Source organism: Pseudorca crassidens, chromosome 3 (genome assembly GCF_039906515.1).
Source record: "Pseudorca crassidens isolate mPseCra1 chromosome 3, mPseCra1.hap1, whole genome shotgun sequence".
NCBI lineage: Eukaryota > Metazoa > Chordata > Mammalia > Artiodactyla > Delphinidae > Pseudorca > Pseudorca crassidens.
In genome coordinates, this window is record NC_090298.1 from 92,099,865 (window position 1) to 92,125,172 (window position 25,308).

Genomic DNA, 25,308 nt, shown 5'->3' on the forward strand with positions numbered 1-25,308 from the left:
ATGGGCCTACTCTCTTTAGTCGAAACTTTCATGATTTAATAATTTCTTTTTTGTGGCAATAGCCAAAAATGAGTGGTAACATTGAATAAAATTTGATATAATTTATCTCTAAACTTGCAACTCAAAAAGTACATGTTTATATCAAAGATATTCTGTGGTAACATTTGCTTTAACACAATATCTATCTATCCCGTATCTACCAGTATGGGAGCTGAGTGGTAGAAAGACCCTGAGAATTGAACTCCTTCATCACGGTCCCAGGTCTCTCCTAACACCACTTCTCCTCAACTACTTCTCAGTGTAGATGCTCCATTCATGCCTAAAGTGTTCAGAACTTCTCAGGAATTCAAAGAGACAACATTCTGAAGGCACTGGCAGGTCACGAAGTGTAGTGGAATGCGCCAGGATCTGGGAACTGGGAGACCTGGTTTCTAGTTCAGGCTCTGCCACTACCCAGCTGTGCAGCAGTGAGCACCAAGCCCTCTGGTCTGTTTCACCACCTATGCAGTGTGGTCTGGCTTTTCAGATCTAAATGCACAGGGAAAACACGAGAGGCAGGACATTGTGTTTGGGCCTTAGAGCCAGACTATCTGGATTCAAATCCATGCAAATCAAAGCCACTTACTAGCTGTGTGACTTTGGGCAAATTACTTATCTCTCTGCCTATTTTCTCATCTTTAAAATGAACTAATGGTAGTTTCTGTGTCGTAGGATAGTTATGAGGATTAACTGACTTTCTGTGCATGAAAAACACCAAGTAAGAACTATCTAAGTTTTTGCTAATATTGCTCATTGTAGCACTGTTTGTAACAGAAAATGCTGGGCATAACCTAAGTACCCATCACTAGGGGACCAGTTACATAGACTATCAAACAAAGAATGAGGCACAGCTTGCATGTTACTGAAGATCTCCAAGTCACTGGTTAATTGAAAAAAGCAAGGTACAAACCAGGGAAGAGCCTGCCATGTGTGTGAGTTCATCTTTAAAGAGCACATATGGATAGAACTGGGCTAGTGTGTACATAGAATTTCTAAAAGGACATAGAGGACATAGAGAAACTCTTAACAGTAATCATATCTCAGGAGGAGACTAGGTGGACACAGGTTAAGAGGGACTTAACTTTCTATCTATGCCCTTCTACTTGAATTTGTTGCCCTGTGTGTGAGTGTATTTTTCAAGAAGCTAGTTAAAAACGAAACAAAAAACGATAATGCTTGCTTTGTCTGTCTCAGAAGGCCATTTTGAAAAATAGGTGTGAGATAATGTATCTAAAAGCATGGTGAAAATTGGAAAATGCTACATCAATGTAATGCATTATTAAAATAAGAGTGTTTGGCCTACAAGATCTAGACGCCCTAAATGTACGTGGTTGCTGAAATTAATCCGTGTGGCTTTAGAGTATTTGCCTAACAATGGTAACTTTCACAATAGTATTAACAATAGTACTGACTAAGGATAGTAAGTAGTATTGGGGTATTAGCAGCACCATGAGAGTAGTATTAGCAGCACCCAGGGCTCCAGAACTTTCCTTTCGGAAATCAACTTATTTTTCCATTTAAATAAAGGGTAAGGGTCCCTCCCGAAGACTTTTTTCCTTTAGAGTTCTAATTATTTTGCAGCTTTGGAAAAACAAATCCAATGTTAAATTTTACAGTATTTTAAGTAGTTTCTCCTTCCTCCCAAGATGTATAACCATTAAGAAAATGTTCCTAAATTAGATACCTTGCATCTTTCATTAGATATCCCACTGGTGAAAGAGATTTATTTAAATTGAAACTTAAAAAAAAATTAAAATCAGTAAGATATTAAAAGTCAGGTTAATGTCTAAGGTGAGGATTATATGTATAAGTGTTTTGAAACCAGGCCTGGAGAAGAGAAACCAGGTGGGGATGAAAATGATGAGAAACTCTCCCTCCCCTGTCTCTCATTTCCCACAAAGTGGAAATTTTGAGTCAACCTTAAGAAAACATAGAGTTCCTGCCTTGTGGCTCGATTGTGAAAAGGGAGGTTGTATAATTGTGTACATTGATTCCACACAGCATACACAAGAATGATCCTCAAGGCTTCTCTGCACTGGGGTTTGTGAGCCTGGACACACAGCTTCAGGTTACCCGCTTTCCAGGCACAGGCCCTTTGGAACAGCTCCCAAACGTGAGCTTTCTCTTCCCTGTGCAATTTTGCAAGCAGGCCATCTCAGCTCATTCACCAGCCCCCAGCACTTCTGGTTTGTGGTTTCTAAGCACCCCCTAGGGTCCCTGACAACTCAGTTCCCATCTCACAGACCTTTGATTAGAAAGCTGCAGTGTGGCTTTGTGTACACCGCTGGTCCCATCCATCCGAACAGTTTCAAGTCTCAGGGGCCGTCCACTGGGAGCCGTGCTGGAGTGCTGCCTCTTTCCCACTCCTTCCCACATCCTGGAGAAAGAGAAGTACATCTAGGGTGACTCCATTTTCCTCCCCACTGCAACCCTCTAAACTGGACTGCAAAGAGCTGCTTTCCCCCAGCAGAGGACTCTGCTGGTCATCCTGATTTCTTCGGTTGTCTGGAGGGCAAAATGCAGAAATGATAGTTCATCCACTCTTTCCTGTTTCTCTCAGAAAAGCCCTCTTCCACGCAGTGGCTGGTGGGTGCAGTGACTCTGGCCCCTAGCTGCTCTGGGCAGCTTCTTACCCCTCCCCCCTGCCAAGGCCCCGACCATTTCTGCCTGCTGAGCTGCATGTCACAAAAACCTTAATCTCTCCAGATTTGGAGAGAAAGATTCGGATGCTTGAAGTAAAGTTATAAAGCATTCCTTTCCCCCAGTGACACAGGAATTCAATCACACGATCCTGCTGGTGTTTGGGAAAGGTGGCTATAAGAGAGGGGAGCCCTTGGGATGAGGCTGTGTTCCTAGGCACAGACTGCCTCTCTGGAGAGCCAAGGGAATACCTTCACCACAGTTGCCTAAAGGCAAGAGTGGAAACAAAGAAACCTCTGCCCTGGAAAAACAATTGGCTATTGGGCTCTGATTTTGACAGGGTTCTTCTCCCTTCTACTACAGCCGCCAGGACAACAGCTCCGGCCCCCCCAATCCAGAGCAGACATTCCTGCAGTCTGGGTAGCTGGGCAAGGAGACTGCCAATGAGCAGTGACAGGCAGCAGGGGACAAAGGTCTAACATTTAGTTCCTTTGTCCACTTTGGGGGGCAAATTTTGGACAAGTTGCAAAAATATATAACAACGTCCACATTTAGGCTTTGAGGTCACAGAGATAATAATAGGTGATACCTTATAGTGCTCTCCAGCACCAGAGCAGTCTTAAGTTTGTCTTAAGTTTGTTAATAGTAAGTCATTTTATCATTAAAATAACCCTTGGAAGTGGTTGGTTTTATTACCATCCTCAGTTCACAGTTGTAGAAACTAGAACTTGGAAAGGCTAAGCAACTCAAGGAGGATCACGCATTCAGTAAGTTATCCAAGTACAACTGAAACCCAAGTATTCTGTGCCAGCGTCTGTAATTGGAGCCACCACGTTCTTCACCTTTCTCGGGGACTGCTGGTTTAGGGCTCTCTAAGGTTCTTGATCTTTGTTCTGTGGGATAGACATATGAGTAGTCTGGAGACAAAACAGGCTACTCCTAGCTTTATGCAGGGCTGTTGACCAAAAGAACCCAATGTGTGGAAGAGTTGATGTGAACTTTGATTTTGATCTGAAAATGAAATGAAATGAAATAGAAGAAAAACAGAAAACACTAAGTAGGAAAGGAAGATGAAAAAGAGAGAAAAGGGGAAGGAAAAGTAGGTTTTATTCATTCATTTGTTCATTCGTTCAGTTAATAGATGTCTTCTATGTGTTAGGCAATGTGCCAGACACTAGGAACCAATGGTTAGCAAAAAAATTAAAAAAAAAAAATTTTGTCATTGAGGAACTTGTAGTTTAATGGGGGAAAGTGACCGTCAAATAACCACATATGTAGATTTCACATGACAGCCCCGATTTAGTGCTAAGAAGGAAAACATCTTGAGGCTCTAAATGGTATAATAGGGGACCTAGGCTAGTCTATCTCCTGGTTGAAATGTGTAGGGCGGAGGTTTAATACATCGCCCGTGTCAGGGGAAAGGTAGATTGATTCTGATATTCTTGAATGAATAAATCTTGCAGACATGATAGTCATCTTCAGTTTTCATTAGAGGAGCTTAGAAAGGGAACCCTAATCGATATGATTTTTTGCCTTTCAACTCTCCCCAATCTGCTCTAATTTTAACTTTATTTCTCCTGGTTCAGTGCCCCTTTCCCTACAGTGTGCCTCCTAAATCACTTCACTTCCGCTTTAGTAACAGGTTCTCATCGGGCAACTGTCTATTGAAGCACTCATTTGTCAGTGATGCTGCTGTCACTCCCTGAGCTTTGCAAAAACACATGGGAGCCAGTTAGCTAACCTCAATTTCCCTTCAGCATTTGGTTTACCTCCAGAAGGTTTACCTGAACTCAAGGCTCCAATATTCTCCATTGTTTATTAAATTCATTCTCTCTTTAAATTAACTATAGACTCTTTGGCATTATCTTTTGCAATGCATACAGTAAATCCTATTTCTTCTAGTCTCCCTTCACTCTATATAGGAAAGCTTAGAACACTCGAAATTCTAAGATAATGATGTAAAACAACGACTTATACAGCAATCCGTAATATCTTATGTCATAGGTAATAACGAATTTGTATATCCGAGGTAACATTTATTTTATTAGTTCTATAAACTAATTGATTAGTTTATAGAACTTTAGCCACTAGGAGTTATATTTAGTTGAAAATTGAGAGAATGATTGTTATTTTTACCACTATTATGCTGAAACTGCTCTTTGCCAAGGACATTCTTCATGTAGATGTTGAATGGAGTCCAAAGTGGTGGGTCATTGCCTCCTGACATAGGCTTCTTGTGTTTGGATTTTGGGATTTACAGCCTTCGTGGGAGTCACCAGGCACCAGGGGAAAAACACACATACTCAAAACGTATTCTCCTTTCCCCCTACACACAACCAGGGCATAAAAATAGACATCAGAAGCTGAGGGTGTATGTTTACTATTTCCTTGCAGGACACACTGGGAGCTCAGGCAAGAACCCCTGAGGAAGAAATCTCCTCACAGCAGGGTGCTGAGCCCAGCTCCTCTCCAAACACGAAAGGGCATTAAATACCTTGTTTTCAAAAGGATGTGTTTCCCTCGTTTCTGGAAATGTTTCCCAGCTGGAGGTGGCTGTGAGACTCTTTCTAGAATTTCCTGCTGTAGGCACTTGAAAGGCACCCTGGGTGACTGTCCTGACCCCTTTCAACCTGAACTTTCCCTTTGGGTCATTGCCTCATCCTGCCTGTAGCATCTTCCAGGAAGAGTCTTGTAGGGATTTCATTATCGAGAAATGTCAAGTGGAAACCAACGTTCAGATAGAAAGTGATACTTTCCTAAGGGAATAAGTCAACGTAAGTACCACGCATTCTGTCATTCATTCAGGCACTATCTATCAAGCAGCACTATTCACTCTTCTAGGGCTAGAGGCTGGGGCATATACAGTGGGAAGCAAAAGAGCCCTGGGCTCTGTCCTAGTAGAGCACACCATCTACCAGGGAAGAGAGAGATGGATCAACATGATCCCATAAATAGATGAATACAACTGTGAGAAGTGTTGAGTGAAAGGCAGGAAGCCAGGAGAGTAGAGGTAGGTCGGGCAGGTCCATGGTGAACTCAGACCTGAAGGACATCATCCTTCCGTGCCTTGCACTTGGCTGGCTCCTGCCTTTGTCCATGCAGTCTGCTCTGGAACATGGACACCTAGTGGGGTAGGGATTTCACGGGGAGTAACTCATCCACGGAGGCTGGTATAAGTCTTTGTTTAGCACTTGGTGGATGACGCCAGGCTCGCTTCTTGTATCTTATGGAAACAGAGCCTGGGCTCTTAAAACAAGAGAAGTGTTGTTACAAATCTTTCTTGGCAGCATTTAAATGATTTCAACAGAGGATGTGACTAGGAAGTATAACTAAGAGTCATTCCATTTAACAGAGACTTTAACCACATCATCTCATCTGGTTCTCATGCCTGCCCCAAAGGTAGATATTCTTTTTATCATGCCCAGTTTTTAGATGAGGACGTAGGCAAGATTGTTGTTTCAGCTACTCTTCCCTTCACGTCCCTTACTGTAACACTTAGTGCACTTTATTGTCATGACTTATTTGATTGTATGCTTCCCTCACAAGACCTTAAGCTTTATGAAGGCAGCTATAATCACCCCTATATCCCAAGAACCTAGCAAGTATCATACATAGAAATAATTGTTTGTTGAAAGAATAAACAAGTGAATGAATGAATTGTTACAAAGAAAATCTGTGTCCTGGAGGAAGAAAAAGACATTGAACTAATTTTCCAGTGGGATGTAACCAAACAAGACTACTTTGTCCCAGATGGGCTGGAATTCAAGACAACAATAAATGGAAGCGCCAACCCAATGTTTCTCATGCCCGAACTGGAAATCTGTAAAAGACATGTGAAAACACACAACACTTATCTTAAGCCTCTCCCACAAAATTACTACCTCCACCTCTGACTGTTGTCAGCCCTGCTGCCAAGAGACACAATGAGAACTCCCTGTCCCACTTCAATTTCCTGCTCTGCTTCACGTCAAGATAATCTCTGAGTATGGTTTTTTACATGTCGGAGCTGAGACAGGAAGTCCTGCATGGCTGTTTTAGAAACGTGACTTCAACAGGACAGAGGTAAGGTCGGAGCAGTAGTAGCTGCCCTGTGCCCTGTGCCCCTCCCCACCTCTCTTCTTCCTCTTTTGATAGAAAGAGGGCTCCCTCTACCATTTGATAGCCAGTTGCTGGGTATAATCCAATGCCCTGCCTGTCAGCACTGTCTTCCCCTTGCTTTTCCACTGGCGGGGGGGTGGGGGTGGGTGGGTGGGGCGGCGGGGAAGGCATTTAGGCCAGAAGAATTAGCAAATAGGAAGACTTCAGGGGTCAATTTGTTATACTGATGAGACCGGGGATCGGGTATCTCTGAGTTTCACACTGAATCAGGTATTCACTGTTCTAGGCTTTTTGCTCCTGGATCCAAATCAGAGTAATGGTAACTTGAGAGTTAGGCCCACGTTATTTCAGCTTGTGGCTGGCAGTACAATGCCCCCAGCTGTTATACTACCACCTCTGTTATCACTCTTCTGGGGTGTTGAGTTTCCCACCCTGACAACTGTTCAAAGAACTTCACTTGAGTCAATTGTATGAAACATTTCATTGTTGCTAAGGCAGAGAGGATTTGGGGGGTAGGGCTGGATATGACGGGCTTAATGGTGCATTAAACGGAGTGAGGTTGGTGTGCTCCAGGCCTCACTCAGACTCCCCAGACATTGTTTTTATTTGAATGGGAGAATTATCAAGACAAAGCTAACAAAGTAGAGATTGTTTTTATTTGAATGGGAGAGTTATCAAGACAAAGCTAACAGCAGAGATCCACAAAAAATTTTCTAAGTCCTTAATGATCCTCTTTTAAATAATGAATACCTAGGGGAAAAAAACACTGGGGTCAACGTGGAAGAGGTCTTGAATTTATTTCTTCAAAGAAAATAATAGCAAAACAAAAATATGAGCATTTTAAATTTATCTTCTCCAGATTATCCACTATAAAAAATTAAGTTACACTGGAAGTAATCAATGTACCATAAGAGGATTTAGAAATAAAATTATAGTGACTGAGCTTCTGAATAGACCAGGAATCAGGAAAGCAGTTGCTAATCTCACTTCTGTCCCTTAACTACTTGTATAACTTTAGGCAAGTCACTTCCCTCCTTTAAACCTCATTTGCAAAATGGTGGGGCTCGGTTGGATAACTGGTGCTAGCTGCAGCAATAAAATTCTCTGGTTCAGTGAAATATTGTAAATATCGAAAGGAAGCCAGTATAATCTGTAGTTTTCAGTGAAGTGAAGTTGGCTTCTGAGCTCTCACTTAGAAGGAATTTTTAAACCACAGACCAGTAAGTGGCAATTTCAGTGAAACAATCTGCAACTGAATTTAAATGGCATTAAAAAAAATCCAGTCCTACTGGAGTATGTCTGAGAATGTTGAAATGCACTGACTATTTCAACATGACTTTTTAGTAGTAGTAATATTAAATATTAATAATATTATAATAATATCAAAAAGAGAGAGAACTCTAGTAGCATTACTGTACCACAAAGAAACAAAACAATACAACCCATATTATTAGTCAGTGCAGGATTCCGTTATTTTCCAACGCCATTGCAAAACATGTGTTATCAAGAAAAGAATGTCAGCTGGAAACCCTGCTAGAAGAACTAAGGCGATTGGAATGTTGGAAGCCATGTCTCTAAGGATTCAGAAAGTAAGGCTCTTCTATAATTTTACAGAAAACAGTATTTCACAGGTGAGGTCCCTGATGTGCCTCAGAATCACCTTCACTGTAAAAGCGCACAGCCTCAGGCTCCACACAGATGTATGGAATTAGAACTCTAAAAGCTGGACGTTTTAACAAGCACCCCCTATGCAGAAAAAGACTTGAGAAACAAAGGTCTAGAAATGTACTTGGTCGGGGGAGGGGAAACCTTCTTTGCAGAAAATACCACAGTGGCCCTCTCAGAAGGAAGAGAATCATCCGGGTCCCTACAAATGAGAAAAGATGTTTTGTGTCAACTTATCAAAATCCAATTAGGAATAAAACTCATGAGATCCCTTTAGACTAAAAGAGGGCACAGGCTTGGGCACCTGCTTTGAACCTGGTATGGTGAGGGTGGCAGAGTACAGTGTTAAGAGCACTGGCTCGCAAGATGGACAGGCCTGGGCTTGGGTCCTGCTTCTGCTAAACTCCAGGCAAGAATGCAAGCTGGAATATTAGTACAGGCACTTAGTTTTGTTACAACCATCCCAGCACTGAATGATAGGATCTCAATAATTATTTATTAAATGTTTGTACTAGTTTCCTGTTGCTGCTGTAACAAATTACCGCAAACTTAGCTGCTTAAAACAAGAGAATTTATTCTCTTACAGTGCTAGAGGTCAGAAATCTAAAGTGGGTCAGCAGGGCTGCATTCCTTTTGGAGACTCCAGGGCGGAATCTGTTTCCCTGTTTTCCCAACCTCTGGAGGCCTCCTGCATTCGGCTCATGGCTCCATCCTCCATCTTTAAAGCCAGCAGCATGACACCTTCAGGTCTCTCTCTTTGGTTATCCCATCTCCTTCTCCCCCTTTGGCCGTCCTGCCTCTCTCTTACCAAGACTCCTGTGATTACCTTGAACCCACCTGGATGAGTCAGGCTCATCTCCCTATCTCAACATCCATAACTTAATCACATCTACAAAGCTCTTTTGCCGTGTAAGGTAATATAGTCACAGGTTCTACGGATTAGGAGGTGGATACCTTTGGGGGAGGGTTGCAGGACATTATTCTGTATACCACAACGTTGCGGAACAAAAGTTTCTTAAGGTCTCTAAACCTTTGGTTTTTCTTCTGTAAAATGGAGTTTCTGTAAGGATTAAATGGAGTAATGACTGTAAATGCACAATAAAAGGAAGGTACTTTGTTACACCTTCTAATTGTTCTAGAACTAGACTGCTTATAAGTAAGTGATTTAAATATACTAAACTCTTATTTATGTCCTTCTTGCTGATACTTCATTACTAGGGGTATAAATTTAAATTCAGAAGACCTCGGGAAACTTTTAAGGAGCTCCTGCATCAGTCAGGGTTTAGTGAAGGAAACAGAAAACTCTGGGTATTTGAAGTAGAAACAAATTTTATACAGGGCGTTAGATAATTCTAAAACCATTGGAAGGGCTGGAGGAGCAGGGATCAGCGGCAGCCACTGCAATACTGCGTTTAAGAACACACTGCTGTAGTGGGGCTCTAGCGACCAGGAAGCACTGCCATAGTGAACACAACTTCCTCTCTAGCCCCTTAAAGCTGGAGTCCAGAAATTCGAAGTCTGAGTCCAGCCACCACCTGCTTCTTGACACACTGAGACCTTGTTTGTCAGCAGAAAGTCACAGTAAGAGGCTCTCAGTCTCACTCCCAAACTCCAAATCAAATCAAAGTGCATGCAGTCACCAGAGCCCACGAGGCATCTAGAACTCTGGCATCAGGAGAGTCTGGAAAATGTAGATTTCAGTTTTCCAGCCTCTGCTGCGGGGAAGCACAGAGAATGAGATTGAATGCATGGTGAGCAGCACTCAATCAACCACATCCGAGTCAACCATATCCAAGCCAGTCTCTCCCCAGCACCGCACCTTGTTATTTGCTATTGGAAATATGTCCCTTGGAAGGAAGATCCCCTCTTATGATGTGCTGCACTGTAGGGCTTGAGAAACATTCTAAAACCCTTTCGATTGCAGCATGTAGATCTCAGAAGATATTCTTTTTTGTATTTAAAACATCTCCTTTGGGGAAATTTCCAACTTTCTTTTCTCTAAGTATTATAGACTATGCAATGTATTTCTTAATTGAATACTTAAAAATATGTAACAATAAAAATTTGAAATACTGAAAAGCTAATATGGTGGGCTAGGAACTGTGAACAGCAGTCTTATGTAACAAAGGTCTGAAACACAGTAGGCGCTCAGTGAATACGCTTCCTTTCCTAAAACATGGGTTGGCTAGCCTACGGATCTCCCATGTTGGAACTGAGTTTGTTGAATGAGTTAAAATGCATACAGCTAACCTAAATAGTGAGGCTTAGTTATCAAAGCAGGGTCTGGTGCAGATTAACTATGATTAAATATGTACCTTGTATTAAGTGTGTTCTCATTAAGGATTCTTTCTCTGTTCGTCTAGTCCGCATATAGTTTCTGCCTACCAGAGGCAAAAATGGAGGGAACCCTTGGTTTGGGGCTGTTCGAAGCTCATTCAGCCATATTTCAGCCCCAAAGAACCTCCAACCCTACTATGTCACATGGTTTTGGCCACATTAGCCTCTCTTGGTATAACCTTGAACATGGTGCACAATTCCTAAACCTTCTATCATAGTCTTGAGATGTATCAAAACAAAATAAAACAACAAAAGAGCAAACCATACAGGGTCCCTTGCCTTTGTTTTTCAAGGGAAGAAGTATCTTTTTGAACTACAGCACTGGAATTATCTGATATGAATTGGGAAATGACTACTCTTTGCAGAAACTAAAATTACTTTAGTGGCACCTAAACACAGAACTACAAAATATCAACTTAGTAGCCTATGTCAAGCAAAGAAGATCTATATTTTTGGATTAGGAACATTACATTCTCTTCTGTTACACTAATTTACATAGATGGATGTCACCTTTAATACTATGTAAAGTGTAATTTCTATTTAATCATGTCCAATGCTTCATTTATTTAGATAGGTAAAGATGTCTCCTTAACCTCACACATTGGGAAGATCTTACACTGAACACAAAGCACTGGTTTTTCAGTGTGAAATGAAGTGCAAGTTTAGAGCATTGCAGCAAACCGTCAGAGCCCCTGCAGAACACCTTGGGCTGGTTGGTCGGTGCTGTGAGCAGTCTTCATGGCCTCCCCCCACAGTAGTGTGTATGGAAAGTCTTAGCAAATCTGGCTCTGTGAAAGCAACTGAGGGGCACGTTTTTTCCTGTGAATCGAATGAAACACCCCTCAGCAGACCCACCCACGGAGGGCCCCAGGAACAGCTGGGGGGAATTAAATGGCATTTATTCTTGTATTGGTTATGGCCACAAGCCAGGAATTCTATACCCAAGACGCACGCAGCCTCCAGCACACATGAGCAGCAGAATTGACTGTGACTGGAGCTCCACTCTCACTGTAGACAGGATGTGAATGATTACTTTTTCTATTAAAAAATTCCTGAAGGATATGCAGCGACTGTTTATTTTTTTGCTCTGGGCCTGGTTTTCCTGATACCCGTGTCATTCTCATGGGTCTACACAAGAAAGAGGAGAATTGCACAATTATGCCATAGATTCATATGACTCACACAACTAATCTGGTCAGAAATGTCCACAAGCATCTGGTCTCAGATTCGCTAAGTAATTATCTCATGATTTCATGTGACATTTTGAGCACTGGACTTACAGTCAGAAAGACTCAATATTATAAAAATATTATTTCCCTCAAATTAACCTGTAAGTTCATCTGGAAGATTAAATGTGCTGAAATAGCTGAGACTCTTTTGGGGAAAAAAAAAAGGAAAGACTTATGTGGTGGGGACCAGCCTTATCAGATGAAAAACATGCTATAAAGCTACAGTAACTTAAATGTTGTGGTATTAGGTGAGAAGAGATATTCAGATTAATAGAACAGAATAGACAAGACCTAATGCCTATGGGAATTGAGTATATAATAAATATTGTAATTAAAATCAATGAAGGTATAGATTGTACAGGAGGTTGTATTGGGACATTTGGAAAGAAATTAAGTTACAATGTTTCATTTTAGGATATACTACCTCTCTCTCACTCGTGTCAAGTCTGGATGGATTAAAGATCTAAACATTTAAAGATATATGAGAGACTAAAGAAAATATAGGAGAATTTCTATGTGTGTGTGAGAGAGAGATGTGGAAGTGGAGAAGTCTTTCTAAACAAAGCTCTAAATCCTGGAGTCATAAGAGAAGAAATGGCTTCATTTGACTCCATGAAAGTGGAATAGACAGTTCACAGAAAAAGGAATACAAATTCCTATATACATATAAAAACATGCTCATTCTCATAATTAAGGAAATGCTAATTAAGCATAAAAAGAATACTTTTTGCTTATCAGGCAACTTTCAGAAGTTTCAAAATAATATTGGTGAGAGAGTGAGGAAAGAAGGAGTATTTTCATATTTTGAAAGCATAATCTTTGATATAACCCTGATATAACCTTTGTGAAGGCAACTTGACACTATCAATCAAACTTTTAAATGCACATAACACTTGCCTAACAATTATACTTTGATATTATGGCAAAAATATGCCAAGATATTTATTGCAGCATAGCTTGTACAAACAACTATAATTGAAACAATCTAAATGTGCAAGGAAAATAACTAAGTTATGATGTGTCCATGTGATGTAATGTTATCTAACCATTAAAAAAAGCCATATGTATCAATACATAAAGGTTACAAAATAGATAAATAAATGGAAAAAAAATTCATGATACAGAAAAATCTTTAAAACATGTAATAAATAAAAACATGATCACAGGTGTAAAATTTTCCAAAAATGTTATGTGGCTAATATAAATGTAGGCATACGCATATTATATTTTTTTCTGAAGTGAAAACTGTTAACAGTGATTATCTTTAGGGAGAGGATCCAGGAAAGGCAGTTTTGTGTGTATGTGGATGGCAGGGGTTGAGGGTAGAGGTGAGGAGAAATTGGTAGGAATTCGCCATGGAAACGTTGATTCGAGCTAATTTATGATTTGTCTTGAATCCCAAGTTAAAGATTTGGAACTGGAACTGTAGGCAACAGTAAACAATTACAGATTTTTAATAAATTTTATTTGAACTTTTGAATAAATATATTAACATAATTCAAAATCAAAAGAAAAATAAATGATTTTTAGTGAAAAGTTTTCCTCTTATCCTTGTCTTTCATCCTCCCAGTTTGCCATCCCCTCAATACAGGTAACCACTGTTATTTTTCTAGTGTTTCCTTCAGAGTTTCTTTATATTTTTATAAGCAAATATAACTATGCATCTTTTTGATATATTATGATAGCTACTTTCTTCTTTTTCATACAAAAGTTGGAGTATTATACATACTGATCAGCACCTTGCTTTTTTTTTTTTAACTTCAGGTTTGGGAGAACGTTCCATATCACTACCTACAGATATGCATTCATTCTTTTGTGCAGGTGCATAATATTCCATTGTATGGGTCACCAAAGCTTATTTAATTAGTCCACTTTCGTTGGCTGTTTGGATTGTCTCCAGTACTTTTCTACAAAACAATAGACTTCTTCATACCCAAAGGGATAATATTTTAAAATTTCAAATTTCAGTACATCCAGGACATCAACCTTTTAGGATAGATACTGGCCATGAATTAACCAGTTGGGCTTTATTTGTTCCATAAAGCCAGTTGGGCTTTATGTGTTCCAGTTAAATATTAGCCCTGAGAAATCTTTTTGCAGGTAAACAAACAGATCTGTAGAATGTGTAATCTGTAGGATCCATAGATATATTCTCAGAAACATAATTGTTGGATTAAAGGGTATAGGTGTTTAACAAATACTGTCAAATTGTCCTGCATAGGAGTTATGCCAATTTTTACTCTCCCAGGCTCTTTCTTTTCCTACAACCTTGTCAGTAGAGTGTTACCACACTTTTGCTGATCAGATAACTGAAAAATGGCATCTCAGGATAGTTTTTATTTTCATTTCTCCTAATATCAATAAGATGAACAACTTTTCATATGTTTAAGGGACATTTTTTGGTTTTTTTCCTAGTGAATTGGATGTTTACCTCCTTTGCCTATCATTCTATGTTATTCTATATGTTGATGACTTTTTTTCCTTATTGATTTCTAGGAGCTCTGATGCAATAGGGAGATTAGTTTGTTGTCTAAGATATGAGTTACAATCCCCACCCCTCAGTTAATCAGTTATCTTTTGGCTTTATTTCTGGTGTTTTCATTCCGTGCTGAATTTTTTTTCCTCCCTTTACAGCTTCTTGATTTTAAGTCATAATTAGAAAGCCTTCTCCTACTCCAAGATTATAATAGAGTTCTCCAATGTGTTCATTTAATAGTAGTGAAGTTTTCACATTTAATTCTATGATCTACTTGGAATTTCTCCTGCTGCCAGCTAGGAGGTATGGATCTCACTATGTAGTTTCATTGAAGATTTCTGCAGTTTGTCTTACATGACATCATGGTCATTTCCTGTAATGATGAATGATTTGCCTGATACAAAGTTTTGTGATGTATTTTCTACCCAATGTCTGACCACTCATAATTGGTATTTGTAGCAGACACTGCTGGCTGCCCAGTTGATAGCTATCTCCTCCATTTTCCTTGTTACAGAACCCTAACTTTGCTTGGGTGACTAGCCCTCCATGATGTGACTTAGGGTAAATCTTCCTTAACATAAGCCTGCCATTCCTCTTCTCAGGGACTGGTCTCAATGGTGGCTGTGACCTCTTTCTGGCCAATGAGATGTGGGAAAGTTCTGCAGGAAGGCCTCTAAGAAAGTTTTCTTCTGTCTTAAAATGAGATCAAAAAGGGAAAAAACAGTACTTCTTCCATTTTGTAAGGCATTGTCAGATTTACATGGGGCTCTAGGAACTAAGACAGCCACTTTCTATGTGTGAGACGAGCCAGCCAAAGGTAAAGCCGACTGCTATTTTTGGCAGAGCAGAACGATGAAAAGAACCTGAATCCTGGTTGGTGTCACTGAGCTACTGAATTCACCACTTTGCAGCCATTCTTCCTTTGGACTTCCTGTTAGATGAAAATAAATTTTCTTCATTGTCAAGTAATCAGCAGTGGGTTGTCTGTTAATTGTAGCATCCTAATACAGTGGTCCACAAGTGTTGCACATATCGTGAAATCCAGTCACACAAATACAAAGCACCTTTGACAAGAGTTCTTAACATTGTCTTCAGGTTGGTTACTCAGCCTCGCATATTAACGTATTTAACATGTCTCCTGGGCCAGCTCTGTGCAGCGCTGCCACAGCAGAGTTCTGACCAGAACGTTCAAGCAGGTGTATAAAAATTCACAACATTATTTTAAGTTTAAACATGCGATTTATACTCCAAGCAGAATTTTTTATAATTTCACTTTCCTGTATTTAATAGAGCAAATTATAGGTAATATAGTCACAATCAATTTCTGAAAAAAAATTTAAAAAAACATTAAACCATTTATATAGGGGTGTATCTTATTCCTTTTGCCTCAGGCTCCAACATGGCTTAGCATGGCATTGTTGAATCCTGTTTTTATTTAAAATTGTGCTCTTTTGTTCATTATTTATTTTTGCATTAATTTTGAGTTTTAAAAATATTGCATAAAAATAGTATTTTTCTTGATTATTGAGGGGTTTTTTTTTGTGCTGCCTTAATTTTTGCACCTGAGGTGAGTATCTCACTGATGTTGTTCTAGTCCCAGGCCCTCTAGTACCATGTCCCTGGGGCAGCACAACGTGTGCAAGGTTTCTAGATGATGTGACCCGATTCTCTGCTGTCTAACTTTTGGGATTTACAGCCCCCCAATTCTAAAGATGACTCGTTTTCCAGAGACTCTCTGGTATGCCCCTCCTATTTTTCTCCTTGCCTTAGCATCTTCATGTTAGGAAAAATGCCCCCTGCACCCTCTATCCCCCACCCCCAAATCCCCACTGAACGAGCCGTAACAGCAAGTCTGTGTGTGGAACTTTGAATTATGATTTAGAAATGCAAGAGCCAGTTGTTTATTTTGGATCAAGTCAGCAGATTGTCAGGCCCAAGGCAATATATGTAAAAAGCTCTTTGGAAGTTAAATTTACTTTATTATAATAGCAAGTGTTTTTATCTTTTCTAACCCATAGGCAAGTGAAGTATTTTCTGCAGTCAGGCTGGGACAGGAGACATTTTTGGATAAATTACCTCTTACTACACTCTGGAGACATCGTTCACGCTGCTGCATCGGAACTTGCAAGGAGAGGCTATTTGGCAGATTCTTCAAGTGGACAGAAAAGGAAATCGAAAGCGTCTTTCCTAATATAGTAGTCACTGAGATAAAAGGTTTAGATGAAGTGATATTTACATTCAGGCCCCAGATACCTTTTTAAAGATGGGATTCAAATTCACTGGTAAGTAGGATGGCAGAAATAAAAAATTGAAATTAGTGGGAAAATGTCAATTTCTCACTTAACAGGATTTAGAAATGTCTGTTTAGCATGAGGCTTAAAATGTGGCCATTCTACTATACAGCTTTTGTAGATAGGAGACAGCCCACGGCTCAGCTGAGACTTTGCGTTCCTGTATCTTCGTCTTCTTGCTGCTGCTGTCAGATTACCAGCTCATTAGTATTTAAATCAGCTCATAAATATTTCCTGGAAATTCACAGTTGCTTAAGCCATTTCCAGTTCTTCTTTAGTCTTATTTCAAGCCTTTGCTTTTTAGGCTGATAACATTGCAGGAGGGTGGATGTCATTACATATTCATCTTCCTGATGTATGGGGATGACAAAGGAATGGCGGAAGACCTCTTAGAGGATAAAGATGAGAAACAGAGAAAGGATGCAGAAGGAAATTTTACTCCATTTCCTTTGTACAAATACAATTATCTAATGATGGACCAAGGAAGTCTGTATAAAATAAGAACAGCCCCAAAGCATATGCCAATGCAATTTGACCTGAATGAACGTTTCTTTCACATACTCTTTAAAGGCTTTGAAACACAGATGAAACATTTCACTGGGGGCAGGCCCTGGATGTTCCCACTGGGGAGATGGCTGCATGTTACAAAACCTCTTCTGTTCAACATAAGAGCCGTATTTCTAATTATAAAATAATGATGACAGAGAAGGGCCAGTTCCATCATAATATTCTGTATATTTCTTAGCATTCTGCCAGAGTTCGACCCTAATACCCCCATACACTCCCAACAACCAGTCCTTTAAAATGTGTATGAATAAAATTTAACCAGTGACAAATGAGAGGAAAATAAATATATTATATTTTGTTGAATTTAAAGTGCCATTGCTTTTAAGCTCCATAATGGTATATATCCCAAAGAAAAAAGTGCTACTGATTAAAGTGGGACATACTATTGATTGTAAGTACATCCTGATTTCAGAGGTGTGAAAAAAAAATGGGAACCAGTGGAATATGTTTATTTTAAAAACAGCTTGTTCTGAAAGAATAAAGATCATTTGGTAGCTACATTACTTGAAAGAATGTTGATAATAGTGTTAATCTCTTAGCAGGAACATCTACACTAAGAAGCAATGACCTTTCCAAAATCATATACTGGAGAGATGCAAGAAGCACAGAGAAGCAAAACTCTTGGGACGGACCCTGAGAGTTTGCCCAGGACAAGGGCACACCGATGGGGTCTTGTCATTGACAGTCTCATGGCATTCAGTCCTGTGCTCCAAATGTCTCCTAGAGATAAACTCCACAGTAAATAGAGACATCTGCCAGGCCCAGGCAATTAAGATATAATTTGGGGCTACAAAGCACCCAGTCCTATTAAACATAGTCTAGACAACTTAGCCTGTGATTTGAGACCCCACAAAATCTGGTCTGAAACTTTCTGTTTTTAAGTTTCCCCCCACCTCCAACTTTTCTATATGTAATCCATACTCTCACCAAATTAAATGATTGAATTTTCTTAAACACGCAGTGTATTATCTCAGTTCCCTGTCTTTGCTTATACCAGAGTTTCTCCAACGTGGCACTGCTGACACTGTGGGCTGGGTACTTCCTTTTTGTGGAGGGCTGTCCTGTGCACTGCGGGATTATCAACAGCATCTCTGGCTGCTGTCCACTAAATTCCAATAACACTTCTTCCCAACAAACAAAAAAGTCTTTAGACATTGTCAAATGTCTCTGGGGTTAGTAGGATAGAATCACCACTGGTTGAGAACCTCTGCTTATACCATGCTGGTCTAGGGAAAGAAAGAATGCAAACTTTGGTCTCAAATGTTCATGACCTGGTGGACATTTAAATTTGGTAGCCACTCAGCACCCGTTCTCTCTTTCTAACAACACCCCGTTTTCTTTGGGGGAAATTTCCTTTCCCCACTGTATGTTGACTTGATGGGACTCTAAGTCTTGGAGATAGTGTCTTGCCCACCCCTCTCCAAGTGGTGGACATGTGGAAGTGAGCTTGGCCAATCCAAAACTTCCTTTTTTTTTTTTTTTAACATCTTTATTGGAGTATAATTGCTTTACAATGGTGTGTTTGTTAGTTTCTGCTTTATAACAAAACTTTCTGTTAGGACATGGACCATCTTAAGCAGAGTGATGGCAAAGATGGTAAATAATGTTGGCATAAACTGACTCCTAAGTGAGATGGTTGAGAAATCCCTGATCTCTTTGTATCTGTCCTAACTCCTATTAGGATGGGAGTTTTTTCTGACTTGGGTTTCTAGATTTCCATCCTCTCTATATCCCTCTAATAAATGATATTCTTGGTTAAATATGCCAGAGTTGTATTCTGTTGCTTATCTACAAAGGTGCCCAGTTGAGACACTGCTGTTGATTAGCTTTCTGTTTTCAACCAGTCTCTTAACATCTTCAAACCGGTATTTCTCTTCTGCAAATTGAAAGTAAAAGCTTTCAAATTTGCAAAAGATGTCCTCCCCACAATCTCTGCCTCTTTAAATCTAGGTTCTGTGTTAAGTTCTGGAAATGAATGAGATACTGCCTCTGCCCTTGTGGGCTCACTTTCTTCCTCCGACAAAATTAGTGGCAGGAAGATAACACAACAGAGCAGAAAAGCCATTCTGAGTAGAAACAGTAACTAGCAAGTCAAACAGTATTGGCTGAAACTGGCCTTTATCCTGGCCACGCCTGCATATCACTCCCTTTTGTGCTTACTCCTTGCTAAAGGCCTCCGTCCCTCCAGAGGGAAGAGAAGGCTCTGGTCAAGGAGCTATATGCACTCATTATTCTATACCCCCAGCCTGCCTAGGCTGCTGAAGTGTCTGAGATTATGCAGTACTGCTAGGTTAGCAGCGGGAGAAAATCAAAGAATTCAGGGTCAGCATTTTCTGTTTCTCATCTGACAAACAAGGTCAGGTACTTCTTTGAGCACTCCAGTTCCAATAGCTGGGAAATACAAAGAGACAAAGAGGGGAACGTTTTCCAGAAAGACTGGTGGTTAGGCACAAGGTGGGTTTAAGTTTTCAGCTTTTGTCGTGGGAGAGGAAAGTTCTCCTCAACCCAGGCTTCACCTTTTCAGAGTGGGGAAAAAGAATCTGGGGTGAGAGCCTCTTTTGTACTCCTTTTCTTCCTGAACTGAAGCAGATGCAGAATTGAGTTCCCCAGGGAATTAGAACGTCATTTTCCATCAATGTTTATGGCCATTTGTCCCAATTCTTACTATTTATCACTACGGCCAACTCTGAGCCTTGAAACAGATGAAGAAGAAGGTTGCACAAGCCAGTGAGAGAAATAGATGCTCTGGATTTCAGAGCCGAGAGAGCTGAGGTTCCGGCCAGAGGGGAACCTCAACTCAGGGCCTGTGAGTTCCTTTGTCTCTCCCCCAGCAACCCTTGGCCAGATAAGCCCTTTAAATTGAAGGCAGCCTATGTCTCCAAACACCTTTCTGTGTACCTTAATATTTCTAACTCTCCAGGGGTACGTATTTCAGTCTCTTTCCTTGTAACAAATTTCATAACTAATGTTATTCTGGTTAATGAAGCAAGAGGGTAACATTTATTAGAGAGAGCTGGGTGAGTTGAAATCCTAGACCCTGGGACAAAACCATGTCTGCTGGGCTGTCCCTCCTTTGTTAAGTTAGTAAGCACTAAACACTCTGTTGTATGAGGACTGGTTCCTTTTAGAAATGTTTAATGAAATATGGAACGCTCTCCCTGGGCAGAAGAAAAGTGAGACTTCGGTCCAGACCCCAGGTTTTCTGTGGGCTATCTTTACCTGCATGCTCCACGGTACCCTCGAAATCAGGGTGTCTAAAGATGGGCTTATTCATATACACACTACTATATTTAGAGCAGATGGCCAACAAAGACCTACCGTAAATCATAGGGAACTCTGCTCAATGTTCTGTAACAACCTAAATGGGAAAAGAATTTGAAAAAAGAATAGATACATGTGTATGTATAACTGAATCACTTTTCTGTACACCTGAAACTAACACAACATTGTTAATCAACTATACTCCAATATAAAATTTAAAAGTTTTAAAAATACAGAAAAAAAGAAACAAATGAGAAACTAGGAATAAACCAATGCTTATCAAAAAAAAAAAAAAAAAAGGGCTTATATCATTCACCCAGAAACTTCTTTTCACATTTCTCCTCTCTTGGTGAATGGCACCATCATCCCTGTGGTGGCCTATCCAGACACCTGGGAGTCATCTTAGCCCTCCTTCTCCCACACTCCCCATCCACCTCACATTCCATAGGTCCATAAGGCCTGCCCATCTCTCAAAAACCATCATCTGCTCCTTATCTCTACTGCCCCTCCCTTATTTCAGGATTCATCTTTTCTCACCTGGTCTCTGACTGACAACAGATTTTTGGGGCTGCTATTTAGTTCTCCATCTGCTTTCCTCCATTCTATCCTTCAAATGGCTGCACTAGTAACCTTTCTAAAATGCAAACTCTCATGGCTTTCACCTGTCTAACGTCTCTGTGCCCCAGTGAGTAATCCAATTCCCTGGCACCAAATATGAATGGACTCCTGCCAACTTTTCAGACTCATATTCTGCCATTCCTTTTGTGCCAAGCACTCTGATCATACCAAACTATTTGAAGTTTCTTAAATGGTCCATGGCCTTTCACACCTTCATCCCTACATGTGTGCTCTCCATTCATTCATAAATAAACCTCTCTATTTCAGCCATATAGTGTTCCAGCATGGAGGACATATTTCTTTTGCCAGTACTTTGATATTCTCTTGGGAAACCACCTCCCATACTGTTTTTTTCATGAGGCTAATAAGTTCCCCTTCTCCCTTCAGGAGTAGGACTCTGATCTATACTGGGCCAACTAATATCACTGGAATGGTGTGCCTCCCTCTGGGCCAATCAACGCCGTCCCTGAGACTTTTGCTGGTTGCTAAGCTAATGGTATCCTGGGCCTCCTCTTCCCCTTGTTTCTACAACCTGTGAGCCTGGAACGTGCCAGGAGCCGCTTCCATTACTTGCAGTAGTCTTCTCCAGAGAGTGCTTTGGGACTCACTTTCATCTTACAATCCGATTCTATGTGTTTCCCATATTTTAAGGATACTTTACAATTGCTGGCTCATAGAGAATATTACATTTTGCTTTTCAGGTTGGTTTTAGATTTTTTTAAAAAATAAATCTTGTCAATTCTCTTATATGGTAATTGGCACATTGCCTTGTAATTACCTGTGTACTTATCTGTCTCTGGACTGGACTCCTTACGGATACACAATAACTAATTACCTCTCTGGCTGGCACTTGGTTGTCACTCATAAATGTTTGTTGAATCACCTACTAAACAAACAGTTGGCCTTGCATTCACCTTTCCTGGATGGTTCCAGAGATTCCAGTGCTTTTCAATGTACAGAATTTTTGTATGACCTTGTAATCAATTAAATTTTCATTCATCAAATATTTACTTCTTCCACCAGGATTCCATGAAAAAAGTATCCTTCTCCTCCCTTGACTTCTGCTTTGGTTACTTCCTTTGGCCAATAGGACATAAGGGGACAAAATGTGAGCAGAGGCTTGGCAGGTGCTTGCCATCTCATACTTCTGCTTTTCTCCATGAGAAGAGCCTGCCTCAGGTAAGATGCTGGTTCAGTGAGGATGAGAGACACGTGCAGCAGATCTGGATCCAACCAACAGCTTGGAGCCTACATAAAAAGTACTCCAGCTTACCCGTGGATGTGTGAGTGAGAAGTATTGATGCTTATTGTTGTCTGCCACTGAGACCTGAGTGGTTTGTGATGCGATATCATTGTGGCAATAGTCTACTGAAACACATCTGCATCAGAACTATCTGAGCACTTCTTAGGAATGAGATTTTTGAGCTCCACCCTAGACCTAATAACTAATCATCTCTAGGGTGTTTTTATATATCTGTATTTTACCAAGATCTCCAGGAGATTCTCATGCTTCCTACTGGGCTACAACAGTTATCACCATGCTATTTTCGTCGACATGGAAAGAGCAGTAGGTTAGCACCCACAGAACTGCTACATTTACCTACAGAAAAACTGTTCTGAGAAATTTGGGGCTGTAAAGAAGCCAGGAAGCAAAATTCCTCACTGAATCATTTAATTAAAGGGGTGGGAATTCAGAAACTTAAAGGCTTCTCGAGGTGATTTATAAACATAGTATTTCTCAAAAAGCTATCTTTGCACACACGTACCCAGTTAATATCTCCTGTTTAAATTTGAATAAGTTAAAACTAATTGGCCTACAGAACATTAATAATGACACAATATTAATTAAACATGTACTTAGTAAGCTCTTACTAAAAACAGCAGGCATTTCAGAAGACAATGGAAAAATCTAATATGTCAAAGAACTTCTATCTTAGTTAGGCATGTTCCCTCCATGTGCAGAGACGGGCAGTTTTAAGAAAAATAAGTGACACGGTACTTGCCTTCCAAATGCTTCCACGGGATGACTGCTATCATTTCTTTAGACACCTAGTCATCTTTCTCCCCATTTGCTCTCTTTGGAACCTTTGATTCCTGTCTCACGGAGAGTACTCTTTTCAGTCGCAAGACAAAACACTCTCTCTCCTCAACCTGAATTCAACCTCGGCACTCTCGGCCCAGCTTCCTTCTTTAGTGTACTTGTATCCTGCCCAGAAATTTCACCACTCAGCCACTACGCAGCTGAGCAAACTTCTGAATTCAGGTTCTGCGTTCAGTGTCCTAGTCTTACCTGGCCAGGAACAAGAAATTTCATAATGGACCTTTCAGGTCATGAGATCCATGGCTTAAGAAAGCATTTTCAGTAGTAAGTAGAATTAGAACATTGAAATCTGCAGGGAATCTCACTCTGTGATTCATAGGCAGTTGAAACAAGTATTGATTTGTGTTATTTGCTCATCTGAAGCTCATCTGCTAACCTCGGGGAATGGGTTACTCAAGTAACCTTTGGTCACTGATAACACAGAGCCCACAATATACTTCTTTCTCTCCCAGCAGTACAACATCATGTACTTAGCAAATTGCCCTGTGCCTTTCCTCATGTTACTCATCCTAACCAGGGTTTTGCCCTGTGAGACTTAAATTCGAAAAGACAGCTAAGCTCATATCATGATCATGGACATGATCATCTTACATGGACAATTCCTAATGGCATCAAACTTTGTGAAATGCAAGCATTTCTAGCATAAGAATTGTGCATTTGATACGTTGTTTTCTACCTGGAGTTCCCTAAAAAAATATTTAACAACCATTAAATGGGGGAACAGAAACAGTAAGCTTGTGGGCTGAACATCTCAGTAATTCTAGTCTGTGGATCAATTGGTATTGCTTGGCAGCTGTATTTTCATTACCGAGACATCCCATGACTGAGCATTCAAGAACTGCCAACAGCGATCCAAATGGCTTGGCTCAGGGGAACTTGCATTCCCTGCTGGATCTGCTCCTGGATGACGGTCTGGGGTTGGAATCACCACTGCCATTTGTCCTCTGAGGCAGATGCTATTGGTATCCCACACAGATCCTCTTTTTCTAGGCTGGAGCTCCCACCCCACTCCATTTGCTGCGGGTGTTGGCTGCTCAAAGCAGCTCACAGCTGCCTCTTTCTTTGGGCACCTGCCCTTAGCCAGTGGGAGAGTCCTTACCCACAGAAGCCAGGGAGGTTATGACGCCCCTCCAGGGAGGGTGGTCCGTAACCCGTGACTGACTGACAGGGTGTGGTATACAAGTCCAGCCCCCTTGCCTCAGGCAGAACAAACTGTGGTACAACTCGTGCTCCAGAGTTCTCCGTGAGGTAAGGCTGAGGCTAGACTTCTCCTGAGACAACACATCAGGTAAGGTACTAGGTGTTTTATCCAAAGGCCTTGTTACTTCCACTACATAACTCTATCAACACCCAGTTAGCATAGCAAGAACCCCATTCAAATGTGATTCATCAAAGGCACTTGTCTCTACAACTGCAAAATGGTTGGAAGATGGTGGAAAACTGCTACCGTGGCTGGGGCACCTTCCTCTGAATGAAAGATCAGTCCTTGCCTTTTTGAAACAATTAAGGTAATCACCATTTCCACCTTCTAAAGGCCTTTCTCCTCATCCTAAGCATTTTCAGTCTCTTTCTTTTATGTTTCAATTAATGTACCACCTGTTCACTGGAAGCTGTGCTTTTAGCTGAGCTACTAAAAGCTAGAAAGCATTAATCAAACATTAGCACTTTGTTGAAGTCATCTGTAATCTAGAAGTGGCAGACAGTGAAATCTTGACACATAATTACCTCTAACCTTCTTTTGAGAACTCATTTGCCTAGGTTATTTACACTCTTTAGCAGGTTCCCTTCTTTCCACGGCTGGAATTCTGAGTTTTTAGGCTGCCTGTGAGATATTGAGGACACGCAGAAATTTATTTACTAACTGGTTACATGTCTCAGAGAAAGGCATATGTGCGTGCTCTGTCTTAAGAATGTCAAGGTGTTGGTAATGAACTTTCACAGGCAGGGAGCTGGCAGGGCCTATGTATCTGGGCACCGCCCCATCAC

General features: G+C 40.6%; 2 long non-coding RNA genes across 2 annotated transcripts in view; one reads left to right on the forward strand and one right to left on the reverse strand.

Moving 5' to 3' along the window:
- Nucleotides 1–2,284: 2,284 nt before the first annotated feature.
- LOC137220767 (uncharacterized) overlaps nt 2,285–25,308 on the reverse strand; it is a 54,096-nt gene continuing 31,072 nt past the window's right edge. Inside the window, exon 4 of the long non-coding RNA XR_010941786.1 lies at nt 2,285–2,416. This is a non-coding gene — a long non-coding RNA (uncharacterized lncRNA). The remainder of the gene's footprint in view (nt 2,417–25,308) is intronic.
- On the forward strand, nt 6,568–18,262 carry LOC137220766 (uncharacterized). Its single transcript, XR_010941785.1, has 3 exons — nt 6,568–6,741; nt 16,503–16,766; nt 17,882–18,262. It is a non-coding gene; the product is annotated as an uncharacterized lncRNA (long non-coding RNA).